Raw genomic sequence first — 16,930 nt, 5'->3', positions numbered from 1 at the left:
ATCAAGGGAAGTAAATACAATTTTCACTTGTCTTTATATGTCTTAGTGTATTATCCATCCCAGGGACAAGAAATACTAGGGAACACGCAGACTTTATTTCAACTGCATTCTGTTTCATATCCTGCCATTTCTTTGAGTGTTTTATAGCAATAATTAAAATGAGCTCAATTAGTTTTTGACTTCTTTATATCTCGGCTCTCCTCTCCTTGGGATCTATACAACCAGTAATCCTCAGTTAATATTTGAATTGTTTCCAAAGCAGTTGCCATTGTAATTTAATAATACTAACTTCTGTAAGTCTATGCTTGGAAACCACTAACTCTGCTGGATTGGCTCTTTATTTTGACTATTCGTATCTCCCAAACATAACTTCTGAGGCATTTGTTTTCATGTTTTGTTGTGTGATGTGCTAACATAACTGCATAGACCTTTTAGCTGATGACTAACAGTTAAAAACCCAAGTGCCTTAGCTTGTCTAAATGAATTTTGGGGCTGTCATATTCTGAGTTCATGAGAAATAGATGGAACCTAGGCGGTTACTGGTTTGAGATAAAGAAAATAAATGGGGGGGATAATTGCCGAATGAGAAAGTGTGGAGTGATGGAGTCATTCTGTGGATGGATGTGCATCATTTTCTGTTTTAATTAGGTTCTGGCCTAGGTTCTATTGGATCAGAATCATTAGCATTTTTTTTACCAGAGTCATTACTTCTCTGCATCTTTTTCCGCTATCCTCTCACACGAGTGTTAACTTCTGATGTGAGGCTCTTGGAAAACAAAAGAAGTCGGGGCATCACCAGAATCATAGACTGAATCCAGGGGCCACCTGCAATGCACATTGGACAGAGTTCAGTGGTTGGCAACACCAGCTGCTTATTGAAATAACCTGGACAGCATTGGCTCTCAATCTTGGCTACACAACTGAGTCACCTTTAAAAAGTACTGATGCCTGAGTTTCACCCCTGGAGATTCTGCTTGTATGGAATATGGACTGGGTAATTGAATATCCTATGGTGCTGCTTGAGAACCACTCAGACAGGGGTTGAGAACCACTGCTAAATTTGCTAAATATGCTAAATTTGGGGGAAAGTGGTATGGAAGGGGATCAAAAGCAAAGGCTAGCTTGGGTTGCAAATGTAGCCAAAGGAAGTCCAACTGAAGGTGGTTTCCATTGATGGGTATTGTGCAGAGCAGATGAACCAAGATTATCTTGGAAATATTGGGATGTATGGTCACCTCACAATGGGTCCGTCATGATTTCTGGTGCTAAGGGCACCTGTCTAGCATACACTTGTCCTTTATATGTATGTACAATTGAAAGTTGTTTTTGACCTTTGATAAGATCATTGCCACAGCTCCACCAGCTTCTCTAGACAGTAGTTCTCAACCTTAGCTGCACATTAGAATCACTTAGAACTTCTAAAAGGAAATACTGGTTCCCCCTCCTCAAGAAATTCAGCTTTTGGTGCAAAGAATCCAGACATGACTACTCTTCTTTTAAAGCTTTCTAAGTGATTCTAATTTGCAACGATGGCTGAGAAGTCCTGCTTAAGAGGAAAGGGGCTGCTGGAGCTCCCATGTGTGCATCCCCTTGTGGAGGATTGACTGGTGACAGGTGACAGTATTATAAAGGTCGGTTGTGGTCTTTTGTGTAATGAGTCTTGCTTTATAACTATAACTCCTGGATGTGCTTTGTCCCATCTGCTGTTCAAGTTATGTGACCATTCTGTGATTTGAGGATTTATGGTCTTTAAGTTGCTGTGGCCTTGTGAAGACTGGCAGTGATTATTTGCAAATGTTTCACTGATGTGATGGTGCTCAAAGGAGGAAATATCTTAAATCCCTTTCATAAAACTTTCGGAGACTATGATAACACCCTAGGATGCCCACTTGTAAAAGGGTCTCCATAAATGACAAGGGATGAAAAGCATCTCCTTTTGTGTTTTCAGTACTTACTAAACACTGAACTTGTAAAAATATCCAGGTGTTTTGTTCGTTTGTTTGGATCCAGGACCCTGTGCAGACAATCAGTGCTTCTCTGTCCTCTTGTCTCTTACCTTGGGGCCACTTGTTTTTTTGAGCAGTAGCTCCTTACAGTCCATCAGAGGAGGGGACATCATAAAGGAGAAAGGAAACTCAAGTGCTATTTCCATTAATGGGTCTGGTGATAGGGTTGAATGGGAGGAGAATATAAAGCTTGGGTGGAAATGATGCTTTTACATTACCTCTGTGATGCAATTCATTCTTTTTTTTTTTTTCACTTCTTGTATTCTCAGCGAACAAATCATGGTCCAGCCTTTAATTCTCTTGGCTTCAAGAATTTAAGAGAAGTTGGAAGATGTAATTGCGTGAATTAACTTACACACTGTGAAGAGTTGATATTTTAAAATTAATAAAAATTCTTGGAAGAAACATGTATAGCTGTTCTAAAAAGTTGTCAAGTAAAGAGTCTTGCATAATTTGGAGAACTTACTCCCCTCCGAACACCTGTGTGGTAGTATTTATATGGGCTACATCTGGTATGAGGGTTTCTTTTTTTTTTTTGCTTTGTTTTTTTTAACCACACAGCACCTGCTTGAAATTGCCTGTGCTGTTAGTAGAAATTAGGGTTGTATTAGGTTTAGATTTCTCTGTGGATTCTACAGGAGTTAGTTCAGGAGTATAACTGACTGTGCAGTGGAGAGGTTGGGAGATGGAGAGGCAGCGAGGGTTAGAAGGGGGTTTCCTTCTGACATTCCACAGAGGTTTTCTTTCATTGACCTTTTCCCCAGAAAGTAAGAGCCAGAAAGAACGTGCTGTCCTGAAGCCAATGGGCACCAATTCTGTGCAACTATAGAATGTCATCGCTAAGGCCTCGGGGAATTTCTAGTCACCCAACTCCTTTCTGCAAAATGAAGAAAATAAGGCACCCAGAGAGAAAGAGAACTGTTCCCAAGTCAAGCTAACTCAGTCTTCTAGTTCCCAGTTTATTGCTCGTTTCACTGCATCCCGCTCACTGTCCACCCCAGGGCTCTAGGCACTGGTATTGTAAACTTTCTTTGAAATAAGGAAGTATTTCTTGTCAAACAGAGGGATTGAATTGCTGCTAGAGGACATATTCTTCCTGTTTACCTGAGTTATGTTGCAGAATTCTACTTAGGATTTTTAAGGTAGAGAAAGCAACCACAGTTAGTTTTGCTACTTAAAAATATAAAGAATCCATGGGCCTACAAGGGGAAGTTCCATTGAATGCAGTTTTGAAACCTTAGAAGCTGGCACTAAAATGGGAACCAAGTTATCTGTCAAAAGGTTTTTTTTTTTTTTTTGAAAGAGCTTGGGAAGGTGCACATGAATGAAGGAACATGACTTACAATCTTTGTTTCTCTCATTATGTAATCCTTGAAGGCAAAGATTTGAAATCCATTTCCAGGTTTAATATACATGTGGTATAGGCCAGGGGAAGCTACCATGTTTTGTAAACAAAAGTAATTGACAAAAACTATTCCATCTATTCCACTGAGTGAACAGATCAAGTCTTCAGAGGGTTCAAATCCGAGCGTTTCCATCTATTAGCTGTGTGAAATTGCGTGTGTTGTCTATACTGTATTTTGCTCATTTCTAAAATGGGGACAGTAACATCTATCTCATGAGAATATGAAATGTTCTAAGGCATGTAAATCTTTAGAGCAGTATTTGGCACCGATCAGTATTTAATAAATTTTAACAATTGTTATCAGCCAAGGAAGGAAAGGCCTGGAAAATCCTTCTGTGGACATCTCCTCCAAGGTCTTATCATTTCTCAGTAAGTTTTCCTTTCTACTTCCCATGTTTCTCATTCACATGTGTATTCTTTTCCTCTTCCAGTAGCTTAGTGCAAAAGCTGCATGTGAAGATCCCATCGAGCTGTTGCCTATATTCATCATATTCTGTACAACCACAGAATGTTAGAGCTGGAAGAAATCTATAGACTGTTTAGAATGTATAATGCCTTTGATTTTCTGGCTCGTTCATAATGGCATTTTGGAATACTGTGTTTTTCATAGAACATCTTAACCTGGATAGCATGAATGCATGATCATTAGGAAAGATAAATTATGTAGAAACTATGTAAAGGGAAATGCTTGTCTTCAAAGATTTTGCACATAGTGGGTGCCCCACGGATATTTGCTGAACTGAATTGACTTTATAGATAAAACCACATGGTTGGTTATTTGCCTTTTATTCATACTAGATTACGTTATCAAAAGTTCCTGGCCTGTCTTGGAGGAAAGCACAATATATTGGCAAACAGAGGGACTACTCCAAACAAATTACTTACTGGCTTGAATTTCATATGTATTCCTGGTTTCAGTGGCTTTTCAAACAGAGGAGGACTCAGAGAGAGGCAGATATATGAGACCAAGTGCAGGAAGAAAGTTACAGTAAATTTTATTTTATATGAATTCAATATCTGTTTATTAGAAAGGATCAGGCCTGGCTGTGGGGATAATGATGACAAATATTGCCAGATATATGATGATAGATACAACGAAGCGGTGTCTGGAAGTGAAAAGCTATATAAACAGAGGCCCAAACAAATTCTTCAAAATTAAATGTTTGCAATATTACACACACCCCCTCGCAAAGCACAACTGGGAGGACAGATGCTTACTCAGATCAAACCAGAAATTCAGGAACTTGTGCTTTACCTAATTGGGCAACTAATGAATGTGAGAAGAAAAAGGAAACTGATGATTTTGAAATGCACCCAAGTTTTGAAAAAGAAGGTAGGGCTACAGGAGGTAAAAGCTCCTTTACAAACACCTGAAGCAACTTTCCTGAAACAAAGGCAGTGTCAACTTTACAGAGTGCTGTGAAAGATGATCCAGTTATTGGCAAGTCAAGAGCCAAAAATACCTGCTTATCCCTTGAAACCGCAGCCTTAGGTATTTGTCCTCTTCACGTCTGCTCACTGGATTCAGCCTCAGCTGGCGCACACCCAGGACAGCCATGGTGAGAAGGGACTGGTTCCAGGACCAAGTCTTCTTGCCTTTGCCTAGGTCCATCTTTGTCCAAATTAGGAAATTGTGAGACCTTGTTCATGAATAGAAGAGTGTTATTTTTCTGGCCAGGGGAAAGAGTCCAACTACTGTGAAATGGATCGATTGAGGTCAGACCCACCAAGACCCTCTTGACTATTGGAAACTAAAACCCAGAAAGAGGCTTGTCAGAAATGCACTGACATGAAACAAAAGCTAGTTTTTCTTGAGTTTTGTTGTATTCCTGATCAAAAGGAATGACGGGAACACTAATTCTCTGGTAGGCTTGTTCAGACCCATGGAAAAATGTTTGCTAGCTAAGCATTTGGATGTGTTTGTTATGCCTTGCTCACACAACATTTAGGTTCTTGGATTGAGTGCAATTGTGTTTTTTAAATAAATCTGTTCCAGTTTTCTAGGAATCCTCAAAAGGAGGAGGAGAAAGAAGGAAAGACAGAGGGAAGAAGAGAAGTAGGGAGGGGGACAAAAGTAAAAGAAAGAAATACATGTAGTCTCTGCTTAATGATGTATTTCTTATTTTAGTAATGGAATGGAAAATGTTGATGTCTTACCTTGGGTTGGAGTTCAAATGGAATACACAAATATCTTCCATGATTAGGATTTGAGAACCACTGGAACCTTTTTTTAACCTTTTTTAAAAAACTGAAGTAAATTTGCAAATAAAATGCAGAGATCTATTCAGTTTGATGTCAACACATATTAATTATTGAAATTAAATACACTTATGTAGCAACCACTCAAAACAATATGTAGAATAGTTTCATCACCCCAGAAAGGCATGAGAGTGAAAATCTTTGCTTTGTTTCTGATTGTGGAGGAGAAGTGTTCAGTATTTCATCACTAAATAAGATGTTAACTCTAGGTTTGTTGTACATGCCCCTTATCACAGTCAGGAAGCTCTCTACTATTTCCAGCATTCTGAGAAGTTTTAATAGAAATAGGTTGTTAAGCTTTGTCAAATTTTCTATTTTTAAATTTAAGTTTAATTTTTATTGAACTTATTGGGGTGGCATTGATGAATAAAATTACATAGTTTTTGAGTGTACAATACTGTAATATATCATCTGTATATTGTATTGTATCTTCATCATCCAAAATCAAATCTCTTTCCATTTATCCTCCTTTTACCCTCTTCTACCTCCCCCATCCCCTTTCCCTCTTGTAAGCATCATACTCTTTTCTGTGTCTGTGATGTTTTTGTTTTTTTCTCTTCACATTTTTACCCAGCTCCCCAACCCATCTCCGCTCTGAGAGATGTCAGTCTCTTGTTTGTATCTGAGTCTGTTTCTATTTTGCTTATTTGTTTATTTTGTTCATTAGATTCCACATATAACTGAAATCATATGGTGTTTGTCTTTCTCTGACTGGCTTGTTTTACTTAGCATAATGTTCTCCATGCCAATCCATGCTGCTGCAAAAGGTGAGTTCCCTATTTTTTATGGCCATGTAGTATTCCATTGTGCACGTGTACTACAGCTTTTTTATACACTCATCTACTAATGGGCACTTGGGCTGCTTCCAGATCGTGGCTGCTGTATATAACACTGAAATGAACACCGTGGTGTATACCTTCTTTTGAATTAGTGCTTCGGGTTTCTTCGGACATATTTCGAGAAGTAGAATCACTGGGTCATATGGCAGTTCCATTTTAATTTTTTGAGGAAGCTCTTTACTATTTTCCACAGAGGCTACACCAATCTGCATTCCTACCAACCACATATGTGGGTTCCCTTTCTTCCATATCCTGGCTAACACTTGTTTATTTATTTATTGATGGTAGCCATTCTGAAAGATGTGAGGTGATATCTCACTGTTGTTTATTTCTGGGCTCTCTATTCTTTTCCATTGATCTACTGTTTTTATGCCAGTACCATGCTGTTGATTACCATGGCCTTGTAGTATAGTTCAATACCAGATAGCATGATTGCTCCAATTTTGTTCTCTTTTTCAAGATTGCTCTGGCTATTTGGGGTCTTCTGAGTTCCATATCAGTTTTTGGATATTTGTTATAGTTCTTTGAAATACACTCTTGGTATCTTGGTGGGAACTGTGTTGAATCTATGGATTGCTTTGGGTAGTATGATCATTTGAATGACGTTAATTCTTCTTATCCATGAACATGATATATGCTTCCATTTATTATTATGTTCTTCGGTTTTTTTCTTTAGTGTCTTATAATTTTCCCAGTACAGGTCTTTTATATCCTTGGTTAAATTTATCCCTAGGTATTTTATTTTTTAAATACAATTGTTAATGGAATTGTTTATTCTTAGTTTCCTTTCTGATAGTTCATGATTGGTGTCTAAAAATGCAAACACTTTCTGGATATTTATTTTATATTCTGCTACTTTACTGAATTTAATTATCAGTTATAGTAGTTTTTTGGTGGAATCTTCAGGGTTCTCTATATTTAGTATCATGAAACCTTCAAATAAAGACAATTTTATTTACTCCTTTCCAATTTGGATGTCTTTTATTTCTTTTTTCTTGTCTGATTTCTGTGGTTAGGACTTCCAGTACTATATTGAATAAGAGTGGTGAAAGCAGACATCCCTGTCTTGTTCCTGATATTAAGGGAGATGCTTTTTGTTTTTGTCCATTGAGTGTGATATTGACTGTGGGTTTGTGATATATGGCCTTTATTAAGTTGATATACGTACCCTGTGTTCCCACGTTGCTGAGAGTTTTTATCATAAGTGGGTGCTGGGTTTTATCAAATGCTTTTTCTGCATCTATTGATTTGATCATGTGATTTTTTTTTTATCCTTCATTTTGCTTACCATATTGGTACAGGTTCAAACTTCATACCAGTGCTGGGTTTGAGGCCACTCAGCAAATGTCCCATGGTATACCAAGTTTAGCTGCCACTTGCTGGGTGCTTCCACACTTTTGTGGTGGAGTAGGGTCCCAGGGAGTCATCAGGATGAGACCAGCAGAGTTTATCAGTCCCAAATAGGCCAAGATTAGGTCTAATGTGTAAAAGGAGGGCTCTGCACTGGTCAAGTGTGCAAGGGAAAAATGTTCTTTATCATAGAACCACACAACCCAGTCTGTCCCAGATTATGACCAGAGCCTGATGTCATCAGGCAGGGCCATCAGGAGTCAGGAGGGTAGGGCTGCTGGGAGCCCAGAGAGTGGGGCTAATGTACTTCCTGTGAAGAAGAGGCACAGGGCAGGTTCACGGGAAAGTGGGGAGAATGGCCCTGCTCCAAAGCCACACCACTCGGTCACTAACACCCCCTGAGTCTTCCTAGGAAGTTGACTCCTCAGCAGGGAACAAGCTCTACAGTTTGAGGCAAGAGGGAGTCCAAAGAGTGGGGCTATTGTGTTTTTTTCAGCCCAATACCAAGAAAGATGGTATCTGCAGGGCTGAAGAGGGACTCAGAACAGGGGTTCTTGTGGCTTTCCTTTCAGCTCTCTCCCCAGAGACACAAATCCCAGTGTTTCCTGATGTGAGTCTAATCTACTTCACCCTCCCTCCACTGGAGCCCAGAGTGGGTGGCTGGGAATGAGATTTTGTGCATTGTCCCTTTAAGAGGGTACCTGTTTCTCTAGCAGAATTTGTCTCTCCCTGGGGGCAGAATCCCCACTTATTTTCATTGCCAGGTGTTATGTGGGTGCCTCTTCCAAGCTCTGGTGGTCTGGGCTGGGGAGACTGGTATGGGATTGGGTCCCCACACTTCTCAGGGGGAACCTTTGCCCCTGAGATATCCCTCCAGGATCTCAGCTACCACTGATGGGAGTGGGGCCAGCCCTTTTCACATATCTGTCCTTCCTACCAGTCTCAATTTGGCTTCTTCTGTAAATCCTTGGTTATAAGACTTTGCTTTAGTTAGTCTTCAGTTGGTTATTCAGGTTGATTGTTCTATATTTTAGTTGTAATTCCTGTTTGGTCTTTGGATGAGGTGAGTATAACATCCACCTACTCTGCCACCATCTTGGACCTCTCCAGTCAAATAATTTTCTTCCATCTCTTGATGAGTATGTTTTTCTCCTTTATCTGCTAATGTGGTAAATTATATTGATTCATTTTCAAATGTTAAGCCACCTTTGTATCTCTCAAATGAACCCCTTCTTGGTCATGATATACTATCTTTCTTATATATTGCTGGATTTTATATATTGCTAATATTGTAGTGGACACACAGCCATCACTGTAAGTCCATTGAAAGCATTTTCAGAATAAAAGAATTCATGAATAAACAAAAGAATATATATACCTTTGTCTCTTTCAAGATTAGGCTTTGCTTAGCAAAGTGCAGGCCTAAAGCCTTCCCCTTTGCATAGGTCAGAGTGCCTTCTATTGATGGGTGCCATTACAGCTGCCTATGGTATACACAGGCGTCACTATGGTGGTTCCAATACCACTCATGAACAGAGAGGCTCACCATGAGACTGTGCAGTGATTAAAAAGGAGTTCTAGCCGGGATCTGCTGCTGCAGGAAGTCTTCAGCAACCCACTTTTCCTGCCTGTGACTTCCTTCATCTATAAAGTAAGAAGACTCAGCCTCTATGACCATTTCTGAACATAAGATTGAGTATATCTACAGGTGGCAACTGAGTGTTAGGAAGGCCAGGAATAAAAACCCAGGTCTCCTAGAACCAAACGAGTTGTTTACTCCACTGGATTGCTCTGCCTTTCTCTTTCTAATAATTATTGTTTCATGCTGTTTGGAGGCTTATATTAAAATTGTCTAACACTAGGAATGCCTATTCTCCTTCTCTTCCATCACCAGCTCCTACAAAATGCTTCTATAAAGTTTTTTATACGTAGTCTCTATTACTGTGAGGATGGAAGTCAAACCCTTATTTTCCTTTTCAGATTTATTGAAGTATAACCGAGGAATGAAATGGTAAGATATTTCAGGTGTACTCAAACACTTATGTAGTGATATGTTACTCTTTCAATACCTCAGAGCCATTCTGTACGTGTGATTCCTTTAGAGGGGAATGCTCCAATCTATGTGTTACGATTTTCTGGTCCTCATTTATTCAGCTTGTCATATTTCCTCTACCCAACTGTTACACATCTGGCGCTAAGCTCATGGAATATTCTGCAAGTTAGCCTTTGGAGTTTCTCATTGAGTTTTTTGTTAAGGAGGGGTTAAAAATATTAATGTTAATTGAATGAGGAATATGCAAATACAGTCTCATTTTTACAATTTCAAATGTTATAGATAATGCTTAAATCCTCTGAATCACCCACCTTCTTTCCTGGTCACCTCCCAAGAGGTTAGCAATTTGGTGACTTTTCTTATGTGTTTACATATATACATACCTAAATAAATATAAAATATAAACATAAATGGCATCATGCAATGCACATATTTTCAGCGTATTCCCTCATTATATTGTTTCAGTTTATCAATATTACAAATGGCTCTGCAGTGAATATTCTTGTACTCTTGTACACAAGTGCAAGAAGAGGTGATAGGAAGTTGAATTGCTGCATCATGGATTATGTGCATATTTAATTATAATAGATAATGTTATAGCAAAGTGATTAAGAGCAGGGGTCCTGGAACCAGACTACTCAGGTTTGAATCCCCACTCTGCTACTTACCGGCCATGTGATTTGGGGCTGGTTAAGCACTCTGCAAAAGGGGGTAAGATCTCACAAGATTGTTATGGGGATTAAGTGAGATAATACACATGAAACACTTAAAATAGTACCCACCCCATGTGACTTCCAGTACACTTCACTGAAGCGAGGGAGCATGTCTTACTCATGTTGTACCCCCAGGAATATGCTGTACTTGGCACATATTAAGGATTCAGGAAATCCTTACTGAACGTTGTTAATTTAACAACAAAATGGCTATTCTTCCACATGGCCATAGTAGCTTCTTGCATAAGGTGAAAAATGGAGTTAGAGTGGAAAACAAATGAATATACTATATTGAGTATCTGTGCTGGTATATGGCAGGGATCATGTTGGGTATTCTCCATTCCTTACCTAATGTAACTGCCCTGTGAGGTCTCATTCTATAAATTAAGTGATTGTGGCTCAGAGAAGGTAAATAACTTGTCCAAGGCCACATAGCTTTCAAGTTTGAATTCAATTCAGTGTTGTCTGCTTTCTGATCCAATGAATATTCTCGCAGGACAAACAAAAGAATATCTTCTATTCCTATAGGCACAGTCCCCATGAAGGAAGACATACTTTTTCTGCAGGTGTCATATCCCTACATCACAAACCCTTAGAAAGCACTTTTTAAGAGCAGGCTCCACCTTAAGGTCTGTTTAACATTAAGATGATGAAAGGAATCCTGGATTTTAGCAAAAAAATAACTAAAAAACTAATGAGTGTTTTGAATTTCAGAAAAATGGGAATGAATTGTACAGACTGCTGAAACAAAGCAGTAACTCCCAATATTAAGGAGATACCAGTCATGAATAATTCAAATTTTGTACACAATGGAATATAGCTTCTGTACTCATACTGAAAGTTAGATTTACAACATCAGATCAAAAATAGGGTACTCCTAGATCCTGTGTTTAGTACTATATCAGTGTGCCCTTATTGCAATGAGGCTGTGGAACAAATAAGCACAAAAATTCAGTGGCACAGAAATATGACTTAATTTAGTTCAGCTGCCTGTGGGTTGACTGATAGCCAGATGATTTATTTATGCTGGGTTCTTCTGTGCTGGGGCAGCTCTGTTTCATGGGTTTCTCATCCACCAGGCCCTGTCCTACCATGGTGATGGCCCAAGTCCCAAAGCACAAGAACCACCACACAGACCTTGTGAGGCCTGAACTCAGAGCTACTACACTTCACCTGCACTTCATTCTATAGCCAGTGAGAGGAACATGGATAAACCCGAAGTCAAGGTGTGGAGAAATATCCTCTATATCTGTAGGTGGGGGAACCTCAGAATCACTTCGCCAAAGGCGTAGAATCAGTGTGGGTGAAATATTGGAACCAACGGTATAATCCTAAATGTCCTAGGAGTTCCCCTGAGGATATTTAAATTGCTCCTCCAACCTTGGTCAGTGCAGCTAAAACAGAAAGAGGAGGTGATGGTATCTGCATTTGTTTGTGTCTTTTCTTTTTTTTTCCTTTTTGGAATCTCCATTCTCATTCCACTAGGGAGGCTGTGATAGAATGCCTGCTTCAGTCCTCCCTCCCCTCTGGGCACGCGGAGAGTAATTTAAAATGAGCAGGCTGCTTTAGATTTTTCAGAACACCTGCATCTTATTTTAGAAGCAATTGGCGCTCTTGGCCTGGTTTGTGCTTGGGCAATTTGGAGTAATTAAAGAATTTTACATTTTTCAAGTGTTTCTGTGTGCAGATGAGCCAAATAGGGGTTGGGTGCAAATCTTCTTCAGTACTTTTTTTTTTTTTAGGTACTTTTAATTACCAATCACCTAATAAAGTAGCTAAAATATGAAGCTCCCAGTGTCTCACTTTGAATTCACAGCAGAACAAATTTAGAAGCCTCCCTGGCAAACTCCAACTCATTGTCTTGGTATATTTCCCCTTTTCCCTTCTCATTTTTAACAACAAAAAGTCCTCGCCTCTGTGTTTGTTATTTTTGCTCATATGGTCCGGTTTGGAGGAAGTCAGCTTAAAACTGATGCTCTCTTAAATGAGCGTATCCTGGGATGGGGTTTAGTGGGATGAGATGAAGCAGGGAGAAAAGGAGAGTGAGGGAGAATGGGATATAGCCAGAAAATAAGACTGGCCATTGGTAATATCTGCTTTAGAGAACCTGGAGATGATAACCGTGATGCTAAGGGAAAACTTTTTTTGAATTTTCATTTATGTATTTATTTATTAAGTTTTTATCTTATCCTCACCTGAGGATATGTTTATTGATTTTAGAAAGAAAGGAAAGGAGAGAGAGAAACATTAATGTGAGAGAAACATCAATTGGTTGCCTCCCATATGCGTCTCAGCTGGGGGTTTAACCCACAACCTAGGTATGTGCCCTGACCAGGGATCAAACATGCAACTTTTAGGTGTACGTCATGATGCTCCACCCAAGCCACCTGGTCAGGGCAACATTTGAATTTTTAAGTGAAGCTGTCTTCCAAGGAGAGTGGATTGTACCAAATCCAAGTTCCATTTGTTGAATAGACCAATGGGTTGGGAAGAAAAAGGTGGGTTTAGAAATGTAGCTTGGCCATAGGGGCCTGGAAGAGAAGAACTAAACTGCATAAAAGAAAAATATGGAATTCCCAAGAACCTTCTATTCAAAGTATCGTCCTTGGAACAGCAGTATGGGTAACACATGGGAGCTTGTTAGAAATACAGAATTTTGGGCCTACCTTAGACCTATAGGATCAGAATCTACAGTGTAGTAGCATCCCCAAATGGTTCACATGAACCTAGAGAAGAACTGCCTTCAAATAGCCAGGATGGAAAGGGTTAAGACTAAAGACAGAGGGAGAAAAGGGGGATAGGGAGGAGGTGGTGTAGACTAAGGAGTGGGAAGCTGCCTGTGAAAACTCACCGGTGATGGGTGGGCCAATGGACTTTTAAGAACAGCACTGCCTAATGTTCGATTTTAGGTGTTTGCTTTTCTGAAATAGAAATTCCTTATCTGTATCACCTCCTACCCTTTAGCAAGGTTTGTTCTATATATCATAATGGCTTGTGGAGGTGTCTGCTTTCTCCTTTTGTGTGTGTGTGTAAATCTCAGGATTGTCTGAGTTTTACAACTGAGTGTAGGTGACACAGTACATGCAGCAAGGAAAGATGATTCGGGACGTGCACTGATCTATGGGACTTGGGACTCTGGGGTAAGAGACAACCCAGGAAATGTTGATACAGTGAGACTGGTGAGACTGTTTTAGAATATATTAATATATTTTCCCCTTGTGCATTTGACCCTGTGAGCTCCATATTCAACCAAAAGAAACTTTTGCCTTAAGGAATGTTGGGATTATTAAAGCCACAAAGCAACCAGAGAGTCACTGTGCAGCTTGAAGACCAGAAGTATTTTTTAAATTGCAGACTATCTTTTATATATCAAGAATCAAGTCTATCTGGCTCTGATCATAGAATTTTATTCTAAACTCTGTGGCGTAGAGAAGACCAAGACTATGAACATAGGAAATACTGCATGACAAGAAGTGGGTGTGGGAGTCTTCAGCGGGGTGAGGAAGGAGAGAGTTTAGGATCTTAAGTCTAAAGTGAGGACTCTGTCACTGCCACCCCCAAGAATCCAGGCTCTCCATTCCATGGGCTTTGATTCAGGAGGTCTGATAAATAAGACATCACAGATAGGTTGAGGGAAAAGCTGAAAGGTCGTATACCTGCCCTTGTTTGTAACTCTGAGAAGTAACTGCAGAGATACCTCAGGTTGACCTTTGGTGATCACAGCAGGGTTGAAATAGCACTGTAGAATAAGGACTTTGTGCCATTTGTCCCCTAATACCTACCATACTTTCCTCATAGCTCATGGATAATAAGGAAAGGACCAGACTTCAGTGCTTTCAAGAACTTACCTGTAAGACCGTAATGACATTGCTTGCTTTAGGGGGCAGTACTTAGAGAACATTTCCAATTTCTTCATTGGTTATTGGACAGTTGTCTGCTTTTAATTGTGACAGCTTTGGTACTTCATATTTTCTCACCAAAAATAGTCCATTTCATCAAACGTAGCACATTCCTTTATAGTTTTTTAAGTTTCTTCCATATTTGTTGTGATAGGATTTCCCCCAAAGTTTTATTATGGAATTTTTTAAACATTCAGAAATGTTTACAGTATTTTACCATGAACACCCATAAAACTTCCACCAAAATGGCACTGCTAACAATTTACTGTATTGGATTTATCACATTTCTACCCACTAGTCCATTTTTTCTTTTTTTTTTTAAAAATGAACTCCAAAGTAAATTGCAGACATGATGATAGAATTTTAAATGCAAAAAATTTGTTTTAAATCTCTTTGAGCAGTGTAATAGTTATGTGTTATTGGTGGATGTTTCTGAGGGTCATGGCAGGAAAGAGGTGACATGTCAGATTGGTTAATTTGAGGGCCATTCACAAAGATGGGAATGGTGTAGTGGCCAGGAACATGGGGGCACCCATGCCACCCAGGGCCTGGAGGCGCAGGAGAAGAGAGTCCTCACTAGAACTAGAGATAGAGCTGTGGGGAGGGGCTGCCCGATGGGAGACATTCAGTTGGGAAGCTGGAGGAATAAATGCCAGCCTCACCCTCCTCTCTTCTCGCAGTCTCCTGCTCGTTCGTGCTCCCCCATTGGCCAGACCCAGCCAGGAGCCAGACGGCCCAGCCTTTGGAGCAGAGAGCAGGATGGGGAAGCGGGGAGAGTGGATCAGGAGGGGAGAATGGAAGCTCTGCAGCCCAATTTTGAGTTCTACGGGGTCCAGCAGAAGTAATGCGCGCTTGAGTGTGGCTGGTAGAGTAATAGTATGGGTGTAATACTTTATAGTTTTAATTTGAACATTTCACCTAAAATGTTATATGGTGTGCTTGAGTGTGATATTGTGTAATGTTACAGAATTACATGCTTATGATTTTGTAATTAAAGATTTTGTAATAAAAAAGAGGTGTTATTTGTGCTGGGCCCTGTAAAACTGGAAGTGTTTGCACCATCTGAGTAGCATAAGTTTTAGGCAGAACATAACATGTTGAGCAGTAACCTGAATTTTGAAAGCCGTGGAATAGCTCAAGTGGACATATACATGGTAGGTACCTAGGAAATGTCAGTTAAGTGAATATCAGAATTGTGAAAAAGCTTAATTTAAGGTGATTGAAGCTTGAAAAACCATCAGCACAGTAGCAGAAAGGCTTCTGGGTGGCAGAGGTTAATGTGAGAGAAGCGGAGAACAAGAGAACTATGTGGTTGATTGATTATGCTCTGGACTTTTGTTTTCAGTGGATCTCCTATCTCATTAGATAAAATAAATAGCAAGACCAACTGTCAACTGCATGAAAGTGTGCTCTCAGTTGTGCACATCTGGCCTACTGCTGACTCACTTAGTCTGGCCTGCTTGTGGCACAGCTGAGAAAGTTTAAGACAAGGCACTAATGACTTTTCTCAAAAGAAGTGTTCGTCACTTTGTGGATTCCTTTAGATTCGGAAACTATAATGCATAAAACGAGAAATGTATGCAAGACACCATCTAGGTACTTTGGGGAATACAGGAAGGGCTGCCATGAGGAGCTTCTAATCAATAAATGAGTTATAATGAGGCACAAATGACATCTTTCTTGCAAGTGTCACTGAGAGATGATTTTTATCTTAAGGGGATCCCCATGTACATCCATATCACAATTTCTGCTTCATCTTAATACTGTGGGTCAGGCCAAGGGCAAACAAATAGAGAAGAGGCTCCTGCTGTAAAGTGTAGTAGACGTTTCTCATTTGTTCCAGCTACCAGCTGCACACCTCTTTCCATATTGGGAAGAGTCTCCATCTTGGGAGTTTCGGGAGGCGACATAAACCTCCTCTGTCCCAAGAAGCGTCCAGCTCTGTGAATTGGCCATGGTGGTGTTGAACTTTGACTCAAAAGCTAGTGATAGGAAACACAAGGGACAAGGAGTTCTTTCTCTCTGGGGTGGCTGCCATAGGGACAGTATTTTTTCACCAGAATCATTTGAAAAGGAAGGTGTTAGTCATATTTCCTGGCTACTTAGCCTTGAGGTTGGTTTGTAAACCTTTCTAAATACCCTCTCAACCATCTTAAATCCTTTCAGCATAGTCCTTTCCCTTCTCATTCCTCCCTCCCTTCTTCCCTCCCTTGCTTCCTTCCTTCCCTTTCCTGGGTCCTCCCTCACTCTCATTTGCTGTTTTTCAGTATTCCTTTCTTTCTTTCTTTCCTTGTAAATAAATCCATGCTGCAGATGTTATCACATACATGTGGGCACACTGTGGACAGGATTTCTAAAGCAGACTTTTAAATGGCTAGTAAACACATAAAATGTTATACTCTGTTA

The 16,930-nt window shown here is 39.9% G+C and overlaps 1 protein-coding gene across 1 annotated transcript in view; it reads left to right on the top strand.

The window, feature by feature from the left end:
* Positions 1 to 16,930, top strand: part of CPNE4 (copine 4) — a 299,611-nt gene that overhangs the window by 29,424 nt on the left and 253,257 nt on the right. The gene's annotated exons all lie outside the window — the stretch shown is intronic.

Source organism: Pteronotus mesoamericanus, unplaced genomic scaffold (genome assembly GCF_021234165.1).
Source record: "Pteronotus mesoamericanus isolate MK-2021 breed Mesoamerican mustached bat unplaced genomic scaffold, CSHL_Meso_final scaffold_54, whole genome shotgun sequence".
Classification (NCBI taxonomy): Eukaryota; Metazoa; Chordata; class Mammalia; order Chiroptera; family Mormoopidae; genus Pteronotus; species Pteronotus mesoamericanus.
This window is presented reverse-complemented; position numbering and strand designations above follow the sequence as displayed.